The following is an 11,563-nucleotide window of genomic DNA, read 5'->3' as shown; positions in this document are numbered from 1 at the left end:
TGTTTTTTTTTGTTTGTTTGTTTGTTTTTTTGAGTTCTTTATATATCCAGAAGATGAATGTTCTGTGGTAAAGACTTTCTCTCATTTTGTAGGGTCTCTGTTCATGTTTTTGATAATTTTCATTGCTGTGATAAAGCTTTTTACTTTGTTACCTTCCCATTTATTGATTCTTTATTTTATTTTTTGCAATTTAGAAGTCTTGTTGAGGAAGTCAGTTCCTAGGCCAACATGATTTCAGAGCTGGGCCTGTATTTTCTTCTAGTGGGTACAGGATGTCAGGACTAATGCTTAGGTCCTTGATGTACTTTGAGTTGAGTTTTGTTCATGGATAGAGATAGGGGTTCAATTTGATTATGCCACATACATATTTCCAGTTTTCTCATTACCATTTGTTTAAGAGGCTGTCTTTACTTTCAATATATGTTGTTGGTGCTTTTGTCTTGAGAAAACAGTATTTATGTGATTTTTTTTTCTCTGTGATATCTTCTCTGTTCCATTGGACTTTTTGCCTTTTTTGGTGCCAATACCCTGCCATTTTTGTAGCACTATAGTATAATTTGAGATTAGATATTGTGATGCCTACTGCCTCCTTCACTTTTTTCACTAAGGATTGTTTTGAATATTCTGGGCTTCTTATTTTTCCAAGTGAATTTTCTGACTGCTTTTTCTATTTCTTTATGAAATATGATTGACATTTTAATAGGAGTTGCATTAAAAACCATAGCATTTTTGTAGTGTGGCAATTTTGGTAACATTATTTCTGCCAATACATGAACATTAGAAATCTTCCATCTTCTAAGATCTTCTTCAATTTTTTTTCTTTAGTGTTTGGTAATTTTCATAATAGAGATCTTTCATTTCTTAGATTGTTTTCCAATTATTTTTTTTTTATTTTTGAGCCCATTATGATTCATCAGCTGATGCATAATTTGTGTACAGGATCATAATTGATTTATGAGTGTTAATTCTATATCCTGCTAGTATTCTGAGTGTGTTTATGTGTTCTAGAAGTTTTGTGGGGTAGATTTTGGGTCTTCTAATAGAGAATCTTGTTGTCAGCAAATAGGGATATTTTGAGCTATTCTTTTCCTATTTATATCTCTTTAATTTGTTTTTCCAAACTGCACTGGTTACAATTTCAATATTCATAAATTGAATAGAAGTGATGAAAGAGGGCACCCATGTGTTGTTCTAGTTTCTAGAAAGAATGCTTCATTTTTTCCCATTTGGAATGATGTTAGTCTTGGGTTTTGGGGTATAAAGTTTTTAAAATGTTCAGTTATGTTCCTATTATCCCTAGTTTTTCTACCATTTTGAACATGAATAGATGCTGTACTCTGTCAAATGCTCTTTCTTCAACTATTGAGATAATTATGTGATTTTTTAGTATATTAAATAGTTATGTTTTGATTTTTATAGGATTTTTTTATAGGATGAACCAACCTGTGACCACACTTGATCATGATGCACTATGTTTCTAATGTGTTTTTGTATGTAGTTTTTTCAGTATCTTATTAAGAGTTTATGCATGTGTGCTCATTAGGGATATTTGTCTAAAGCTTTATTTCTTTAATATATTTTTGTCTGGTTTTGGTATCAGGATGATTTTACCTTCACAGTGTGAGTTTGGAAGTATTCTACCCATTTCTATTTCATGGAATAATTTGAGGAGTATTGGTGTCAGCTCTTCTTTGGTTTTGTAGGAATTGCCAGAGAATTTATCTAGTCCTGGACTTTTCTTTATTGGTAGGTCAAAATACAGATCCATGAAAAAAACAGCTTCAAAAATGCTAGAAATCTCTGGGCTAAGTGGTTCACACATATAATCTCAGAAGCTTGGGAGGCTAAGACAGGAGAATCATGAGTTTGAAGCCAGCCTCAGCAATGGCTAAGTGATAAACAACACAGTTAGGCACTTTCTCTAAGTAAAATACAAAGCAGGGATGGGATGTGGCTCAGTGGTTGGGTATCCCTGAGTTTAATCCCCAGTACAAAAAAAAAACCTAAAAATGAGAAAAAGAATGATGAATATGTGTAAATGTTCATTAATTATTCAGGTCACAATTAAATGGGAAAGGAAAAAATATACTTGAAAAAAAAATAGATCTCAGTGATTTTCTGGTGCCAGTGATTGAACCCAGAGCATCATGAAATTGAAGCACATTCTCTATGAGTGGGCTACACTTAAAGCTGTTGTCTTTCATTTTTAGTACTTTTTATTCGTCAGTGTAGGATATGAGGGCATGTAGATTGCATGCTGAAGAAGTGTGGAATCTATAAATGCCTTACACTTATGAGAAGGATTGAGAAAATTGACATCTTATTGTATAACACAGTTCTAATTGGAACATCCTGCTCTGCTGGGACCAGATAAACTCTTCTCAATGGAATTTAAGAATGTGAAGAAATCATAGTTTGGGCTTGGTTTCTGGTTCAGCAATATAGTGTTCACCTAGCATATGCCAGATGCTGGATTCAAACCTCAGCACCACATAAAAATAAATAAAATAAAGGTATTATGTCCAACTACAACTAAAAAACATATTTTTTTAAAGTCATAGTTTATAAAATTGTCATCAAAGGTCTTTCACATCTACCTTGTCATGGAAAATAAGACTAGAATGTGAATAGAATGCATGAATTGAAATACTCCTCTTTTTTTGAGTGGTGAATATAAACTCAGTCTATATAATTTTAACATTACAAGTTTTTTTGGTGTTTCCCCAATGGCTGTTGAATTTATTTGCTCAATCAATAATGGTCCTGGCAAAAATTAGTTCACCAACGCTGAGACAGTTGTAAGGAGACACTGATTTTAAAAACCCATGATACCGTTGAAGAAATCAGAGTTCACACCAACAGAAGAAACCTTCGGTATTGCCAGCAAATACAAAATGAACGTAAGATGTCGGACAGAATAGCAAGAAGGCGTTTATACATTTATATTTGACACCTGACCATATTTCAGTCACCATAATATCTTCTCTCCAGATTTAAAAAAAATAGTATGCTGATTTCTATAACAAAGCTTTTTTTGTACAAAAATCAAATAATGGCCGACAAGTCACAACAGTGCAATAGGTAGAGGATAAAAAACTGCATCAGACAGGTGCTGGAAATAAATACTAACCAGGAGGAGGACAGGGCCTCGGGGTGCATGGGGTCTGTCTGCAGAGCTGCAGGCGGCCTCTCCGGGCCGCAAGCGAGCAGCTGCCTCAGGAGCCTGGCCTCCCAGGAGGCTCCCGGCAGCCATCTGATCTGACCCGCCAGAAGCAAAAGGGGAATCCCAGTTACCCCCAGGAGGCGTCTCTTCCTATTGCTCGATCGTCGGGGGTCCCTCAGCGGGCTCACTGAGGGCAGCGACGACCTACCTTGGTGTAGGAGCGTAAGTATGGCTTATTCAGGCAGAGACCGGTACATTGTAGCCCAAGCAAGCAATCCAGGTCACTGCTGACAGGAGAGTCTGTCACGTGGAAGGTTTCGGGTTTGAGAAACATTGGTGGGTGGATGCCTCTGGGCGAGGGGTCCGCTTCCGGCCGCCCCAGTGCAAAGACCTCTGCTGATCACTGGCAGTGAGTAGCTGGAGCCGCCGGCAGGGCGGGCAGGTTCCACGCAGCCTCTGCCTGCCACCGAGGCCACCTGGTGTCGGGCTGCGGACTGTGGTTCAGAATTGTGGGAGGGCTACAGTGGGCAAAGGGACCCGAGAGCCACCGGCAAGCCGGCACAAGGGAGGCAGCTCCCCGAATGGTCTGCACCATGAGGTGTTAAAGGCACAAGCAGGAGCCCGGGCCAGGCCGCAGCCACAGGCGGCGCAGAGACCTGGCTTGGTGTCCCCACCTTAATGAGATCCTGATTCTGCTGTGATAGAAAAGCAAAGAAACACGATTTTTTTTTGGGGGGGGGGTTAAAAAGAAGCCACTCAAGGGTTAAAATAGTTATTTTAAGTTAACAAAGAAAATTAATTCCCCGTAAGCTGACACTATCTGGAAAACGTCCGCTGCTCCGTCCCTGGGACCCTGAGCCTGACAAGCCAACATGACGAGGAGTCTGAGGAGAGAAGGCGACTTTACAGAAGGGACAGCGCCGGCCACGCTGGACACTTTGGGCCACAGGCGCCTTCCAGCGCCACTGCCCGGGCACTCAGAGAGGCGTCTCCTGGCGGTTTCTGCTGGGCGACGGCTTTGCGGGCTCTTTAGCCGCCTTTGCCTCCGGCGCGCCATCGCGGGGCTGCTCGGCCCTGGCGCGCTGTGTCTGGAGCAGGCGCAGCTGCACCCCAAGCTTGATGATGGCCTCGCACTCCTCATGGACAGCCTGGTTCAGGTGGTTGTTCTTTATCTCTAGCTCCTCGTTCTGCCTCTGCAAGTCCTCCAGGATGAGCTGCAGCTCCTCCTCATTCTCGCTCTCGCTCTCCGAGGAGTACTCCTCTGTCTCGTTCCGGCCATGCTGCTGGCGACTCTAGATCTCGGCGATCTCGGCTCTGAGGCGCTCGATCTCCTCCTTCTCGGCGGCGATTTGCTGGCGCAGGAACTGCTCCATGGCCAGGAGCTCTTCCTGCTCCGTCAGGATCTCGTTTTCCTGGGCAAGGAGAATGTTTATGACTTCTTCATTTTCATTCATTTCTTCTTTGGAAATGTCCTCCTTTGAGGCTATCTCTTGTGCAATCTTGGTTTCACAAGTTTTAGCTTCTCTCAGTTTTCTTTTGAGGGCTGTCAAAATTCTTTGTACTTCCCATAATCTTTCTTCTTTAAATAAACCCTTTATCCCACCCTGCAGATCTCGATGTAAACAATTCAAAAGAAACTCCTGTCTCCAGATCTCCTCCTTGATACCCGCCTGGGTCTCTGGCAGCGTGGGTATGGTGGCCATGTTCGACCACCGCAGAGGTCTCGTCACTTGCTTTAGTACCGTTTCCAAAGAGCTCTTGCACGTGTGTGAAGAGCACATACAGCACATGATTGCTGATCTGCACAGTGGGGCTGAGCACGATGGAGATGTTCTGTATGTTCATCTTCGTTTCCAGTTCCTTGGCAGTGACGTGGTCCATGTGCACAAAGAGCCAGGAAATGAGAAGGTAGTTACATTCCGGCAGTTCCTGGAGCAAGCGCTGGAACTCCTGCACTTTCTCGCTCTCTGTGGCCCTCCCGCAGGCCTCTTCGGATAGGGGCATCAGCTCTTTGGTAAGCAAATTCTCTGGCAGGTCTCACAGGTACTGCTTCAGCAAGCTGGCAACAGTGTTGGGCTCGTATTCTTCCAAATTTGGAGACTCCTCTCGGTCGTAGGCTGCTTTTAGTTCATCCACCTTTGATTTAATTCCTGACACTCTGTAGATGCCCTTGCACTCCATGCCATGCTTCTCCACGTGGTCCACACACTCGTGGAACACGGCCGGCAGGCGGACATCGTCGCACATCATGGTCCTCTCCACGGCAGCAGCCAGAGGGATCCCAAAGACAGGCCTGAGGCTGGGTGTGTCCACCTGAGGCACCTCCGGCTCCTGGATGGGCTTCTTCTTTTTCTTCATTTCCTTCCACTGTTTGACAACGTCAGCTGCCGTCAAGTCCTTCGACTTCTTCTCCTTATGCTTTTCTTCTTTGGGTTTCTCTTTTATTTTAAAATCCTTCTCCTTTTTAGAAAAGCTGGGCTTCTTGAAAACATGTATTCCCTTGGACCTCTTCATTTTGGAAGGGCTTTCGGCTTCATCTCCAGAACTATCTTCCTAAAAGGCAGCAGAGCCTTCAGTCCTCTTCTCCTTCTTGAACTTTCCTTTCTTCTTGCCATGGTCCTTCTCATCCTCGGACACCGCATCGGTGGGCTCGTGCAGGGCGTCATGGGCGGGGGGGGGGGGGCGAGGGCTCGCCCGTGAAGTACAGTCTAGGGAATTTTGTGGGGCTGATCTCCTCGGAGCTGGGCGTCCAGATCAGCCCGCTGCCATGCTCGGCCCTGGGGTGCACGCTGGGGCTGCTGGTGGGGGGCATGAAGCACTCGGTCATGCTGAGACCAGACACGGAGGTGGCTTCTCCTCACCTGCCCATCACACCTGCGCCGGCAGCCGAGCAACCGCCGGCCCCGCGGCTGCCACTGCGGCCCCGGCCGCCGCCTTCTGCGCCACGCCCCGGGCCAGCCTCCGCCTTAACATTACAATTTTTTGTACTCCTCCTCCTCCTCCTCCTCCTCCTCATCATCATCATCATCATCACCATCATTGTTATTATCATCATCATTATTTATTTCACTGTTGGGATTGAAGCTAGAGCTCCTTCATTCTATGCAATACATTACTACTTAGTCCTTTAGTCTGCCCTACCAGTAGATTCTCTCATAGTAAATGCCACAATATTCACATTTTTTTGCTTGTTTGTTGTTGTATTGTTTGATTTTGTTTTATAGTTTTAATGAAGTGGGGAGGAATTTCTTCTCCTATCTGGAGAGACAATATTTGGTTCATTCTGAAAGGATGGGTGAGTTTTTGGCCTATTTAAATAATTTATCATATCAGCTATTACTACATAACAACTTGCTGCTACATCCCTAGAACTTCTTTTTACATTTCCCCATGACAATGAGGTATGGATAAGAGTGTATATACTCTGAAGGTTATCATCTCTCAACACTTTTATCCCTAGAGGAGGTAAAGTTTTGTTTGTACCACATATAAGATAGAAAAAGTAGCTGGAAGTAAGAGATAAGCATATTTGTTGTCTCCTCCACTGGAATGTCTTTGTAAGCTTTCTGTCCCTGATCTGTTTACTGTTTTCCTCTAATTTCTGTAGATGTTTTTTATATATTTGTTGACCATCTGCATTTTTTCTGTGAAGTGCCTGTTGAATTTCTTTGCTCATTTATTAAATGGGTCGTGGTGGGTTATGGTGTCATTATCAGTTTTAAGTTGTTGTTGTTTTAGTTGTTATTATTATTATTTTCAGCTCTTTTATGTATCCTGGAAGTTAATGCTCTTCTGGAGGTGCAGGTGGCAAAGTTATTTTTTCTATTTTGTTGGCTCCCTTTTCATGTCCTTGTTCTTTTTCTTTGCAGTGAAGAAGCTTCTTATTTTTATGCAGTACCATTTATTGATAATTGATTTTACCTTGTGCTGAGGGGCCCGCCCTTCCAGCATCTACTGTTGGGAGGTTGAGGGCACAGAGAAACCACTCCAAAGACAGTTGCAGAGAATTGTTTCTGCTATATTATGCAGCAAAATAACATTTATAGTGGCTAAGTGCCAATTTACATATTTCAGTCATGATAGGCCAGAAGTTATACACAACATATCATATTATGGGAGTCCTGGAACTGCCTTGTACCAATAGGGAAATAACTTCTTGTCAAAGGAGCAGAGAAATGGTTCTTGGCAGTGTTCTGACAACATTCTGTTCCTAAATATAGTGCTGTATGTTAGGATTTCCCTGCTGCACAATGAGAAAGATAAGAAGCATTCCTCCATGTAGACCCACCAAGAACTTTTTGTGCTTTAGATATGTTATTAAGAAGACAATTCCTGAGCTGATATGTTGGAGTCTTGGGCCTACATTTTTTTTCCAGTAGGTGCAGGGATTCTGGTCTAAAACCTAAGTCATTGATCCACTTTGAGTTGAGTTTTGTGCATGGTGAGAGGATTGGGGTTTAATTTAATTCTACTACATATAGATTTCCTTTTTTCAGCACCATTTGTAGAAGAGGCTATCTCTTCACCAGTTTATGATATTTTTGCCTTTGTCTAGTATGAGGTAACTGTATTTATGTAGGTTTGCCTCTGACTTCTATTTCATTGGTTGTCTTACCTGTTTTGTTGCCAATACCATACTGGTTTTGTCTTTATAGATCTGTAGTGTAATTTAAAGTCTGATATTGTGATGCCTCCTTCTTTATTTTTCTTGCTAGGTATTGTTTTGGGTATTCTGGGTCTCTTGTTTATCTAAGTGAATCTCATGATTGCTTTTTCTATTTCTTTGAAGAATATCTTTGGACTCTGGAAGGGAATTAAATTAAAAATTTATAGCACTATTGGCAGTATTGTCATTTTGACAATATTAATTTTGCCTATCTAAGAACATGGGAAGTCTTTCCATCTCCTATGGTCTTCCTCAATTTATTTCTTGAGTGTTCTGTAATTTTCATTGTAGAAGTTCTTTACCTCTTTTGGTAGATTGTTTCTCAAGTATTTTTATGCTATTTTCAATAAGACAATTTTCCTAATTATCTTTTAGCTCATTCTTTATGGGAGTATAGAAAAAAATGATTTATGAATGTTACCTTTGTAACCTGAAATTTGATGAATTCATTTGTGTTCTAGAAGGTTTCTAGTGAGTTTTTTTTTTTTTTGGGGGGGGTCTTCTAAATACAGGATAATGTCCTCTTCAAACGGAGCTAGGTTTAGCCCTTCCTTTCCTATTCATATCTCTTTAATTATATTCCTTTGCCAAATTGCTCTGGCTAGAGACTAAAGAACCTGATTTGTTCAGCTCTCTATTTATATACAGTAGTGAATTTGGTCTTCTAGTGTTTTATTCTATTATGATCTGATAGACTGCAGGGTATTATCTCTACATTTTGTATTTGCTAAGTGTTGCTTTGTGTACTAATAGAAGTAGTGAAAGTGGGTATCCCTGTCTCATTCCAGTTTTTAGTAGAAATTCTGTAGTTGTTCTCCATTTAGAATTATGTTTGCCTTGGGTTTGTCATGTATACATTTTACAATGTTGAGGTATGATTCATTCATTTCTGTTTTTCCAGTGTTTAAAGCATGAATTGATGTGGTATTATGTCAAAAATAGTTGCTGCATCTATTTTGATAATCATGTGTTCTCATCTCTGTGTCTATTTGTGTGATGAATTACATTTATTGATTTTCATTGTTGAATCAATGTTGCATTTTTGGGATGAAATCCACTTGGTCATGGTGCACTATTTTTAAATATATTTTTGTATGGGAGTTAGCAGTATTTTATTGAGGATTTTTGCATCTATGTTCATCAAGGATATTAGTCTGAATTTTTTTGATGTATTTTTTTCTGGATTTGGTACCAGTTTGAGATATGTTTCATTTAAAATATTTAAAGAGTTCCCTCTTTTTCAATGTCATGAAATAATTTGAGGAGGATTGGTATTGGTTCTTCTTTAGAGGTTTGTATTGGCTGAGCATCTATCTGGTCCTAGACTTTTCTTTGTTGGTAGGGTCTTGATGACTTCTTTTTCTCATTATTTGTAATTGACCTGTTAAATGTTCTATATACTGCTGGTTCAATTTGGGTAGCTCATGTCTCCAAAAATTTACTGATGTCTAAGATTTTCTAGCTTGTTGGGGTATAGATTTTGAAAAATAGCTTGTATTTATGCTCTGTTTTAGTAGTGTCTGTGCTGATATTTCCATCTTCATCATAGGTTTTGGTACTTTGCATTTTTCTATCTTTGTTAGCTTGGCTAAAATTTATCAATTTTCTTTATTTAAAAAATGTTTGATTCATTTATTTTTCAATTTTTACCTCTTGATTTTATCAATTTCATTTTTGATTTTTATTATTTCCTTTCTTTTGCTGATTTTAGTGTTTTTCTATAGGCCCTTAAGATGTAATGTTAGATTATTTTACTAAATAACTTTCTATTCTTTTAATGTATGGGCTCAATGCTGTAAACATTTCTATTAGAACTGCCTTCATAGTGTCCCAAAGGTTTTTATATATTGCATCACTATTCTCATTTACATTTTTTATTTAAACTTTCATTTTTTTCACCTATCTATTCATTATTTAGTAGTGAATTTAATCTCCTAGTGTTAGTATTTTTTTAAATTTTCATCTTGTTGATTTCTAGTTTTATTTCATTATGATCTGACAGAGTTCAAGGTATTAGCTCTATTTTTGGCATTTGTGAAATTTTTTTTTTATGTACTAAAATATGGTTTATTTTGGAAAATGTCCCCTGTGTAGCTAAGAAGAAAATGTATTCAGTCATTGATGAGTGAAATATTCTATGTATTTCTGTTAGCTCTAAATTATTTATTGTAATTTTATTTTTATATTTAATTTTTGTTTGTATGACATTTCTAGTGATGAGATAGGCATGTTAAAGTTTCCAATATCTTTGTGTTGTGATCTGTTTGATTCTCAATATTGAGAAGGATCTCTTTGATTACATAAATGCTCCATAGTTGAGAGCATATATAGCACTGTTAATTTCTGTTGTATTACTCTATTAAGCAGTATAAAAATGGCTTTTTTATCTGTTCTGGTGAACTTTTGCTCAAAGTCCATTATATCAGAAATGAAAATAGAAACACCTGCTTGTTCATAAGATCCATGTCAGACCCATCTTTCAGGTCAGTTTATTTCCTGAAAGAGAGAAATATAAAGTACTAGATGAGACACCATTAAATCCCTTAATAAGAGGACATCCTCATCTGTCTTAACTTCCTTCCCTCCTTTTCAAAGGAAGAATACTGTCCCTTACCATGTTTAAGTCCAGTCCTTCCACTCATACCCCTCATTCAATCCCTTTCACTCTCCCAGGAAGCACATGATGTCAATCATCTCTTGTGTTTCAGGTAATCTATTCCTCTTTCTCCAGCACTTCCTTCCTATAAGCATTTAAATAGTTCTTTACATCTTTAAGACAAAAAAAATTAACAAAAACAAAACTTTTCTTGACCCCAATTTTACCTCTACCCTCTTTTCTCTCTCTCTCTCTGTTTATGTTGACAGATATCTTGAGTATCCAAAGTGTGTATATCTTCTTATGTCCCCACTCTCTCCTTACATATTCTATCAGCCTTATGTCCTGTGTGCATATGTGCTCTGCCAAAACAGCTCTTACTGCCATCGATGATTATTCCATGCCACTAATTTCAAAAACCAATTTCTTGCTCCTTGGCCTATTTTACTCTGAGCAGTGCTTACAACTTTAGGTTAGAAGTTAGAATAAGGTAATTGTTAAAACTATGAGCTGTGTCAGATGGTGAGGAAGGGATTGGTGACTCTGTACTAGCTGGAATTTGAGTCAATCAATTATAATCTCTCTGTTTTCTTTTCTGTAGATGAGAGACAAAAAGATGGTTACTATTAAGGAGTGCTTCTCTCCTGTAAACCAAGAGGCTATCTGGCTATCCACCATTTACATTAAGTGAGAAACTTGGACTTAACTCTTGATGTTTCCTTTATCTTCACTGCCAATAACCAACCACTGAATCATGTCTTTCTATTTGCTAAACTGCTTTCCAAGTCATCCACTGCTCTTATTTTTCACATTTCTTCTCAAAGTTTTTGGCACCTGGATCTCCATCGTGCTCTTCAACCTTTCAATATCTGCACAGGTCACCTGTCAATGTCCTGGATCTAAATTCCTTCACAGACTCTCTCCCAGTTGATCTTGTACAATGTCTTGGAAACTAAATTTTAGGGTCATGCTCTCAGCTTTGTAAAGGCCAACACTGCAATGCTTCCAGGTTTTCAATTTCAAACCTCACATTCTCCAACCAACACCTCCTCTCTTGCCAGCCAATGCTCACTAGGATGACAGCTTAAACAATCCTTTCACCACTCCAGGCACCTCATTGCATCAGTCCTAACACACT

The 11,563-nt window shown here is 39.6% G+C and overlaps 1 pseudogene; it reads right to left on the bottom strand.

The window, feature by feature from the left end:
- Positions 1-4,140: 4,140 nt before the first annotated feature.
- On the bottom strand, positions 4,141-6,041 carry LOC144252524 (ralA-binding protein 1 pseudogene; annotated as a pseudogene).
- Positions 6,042-11,563: the final 5,522 nt, after the last annotated feature.

The sequence above is a fragment of the Urocitellus parryii genome, unplaced genomic scaffold (genome assembly GCF_045843805.1).
Source record: "Urocitellus parryii isolate mUroPar1 unplaced genomic scaffold, mUroPar1.hap1 Scaffold_45, whole genome shotgun sequence".
NCBI lineage: Eukaryota > Metazoa > Chordata > Mammalia > Rodentia > Sciuridae > Urocitellus > Urocitellus parryii.
The sequence above is the reverse complement of the archived record's forward strand: the minus strand, read 5'-3'. Positions and strand labels throughout refer to the sequence as shown.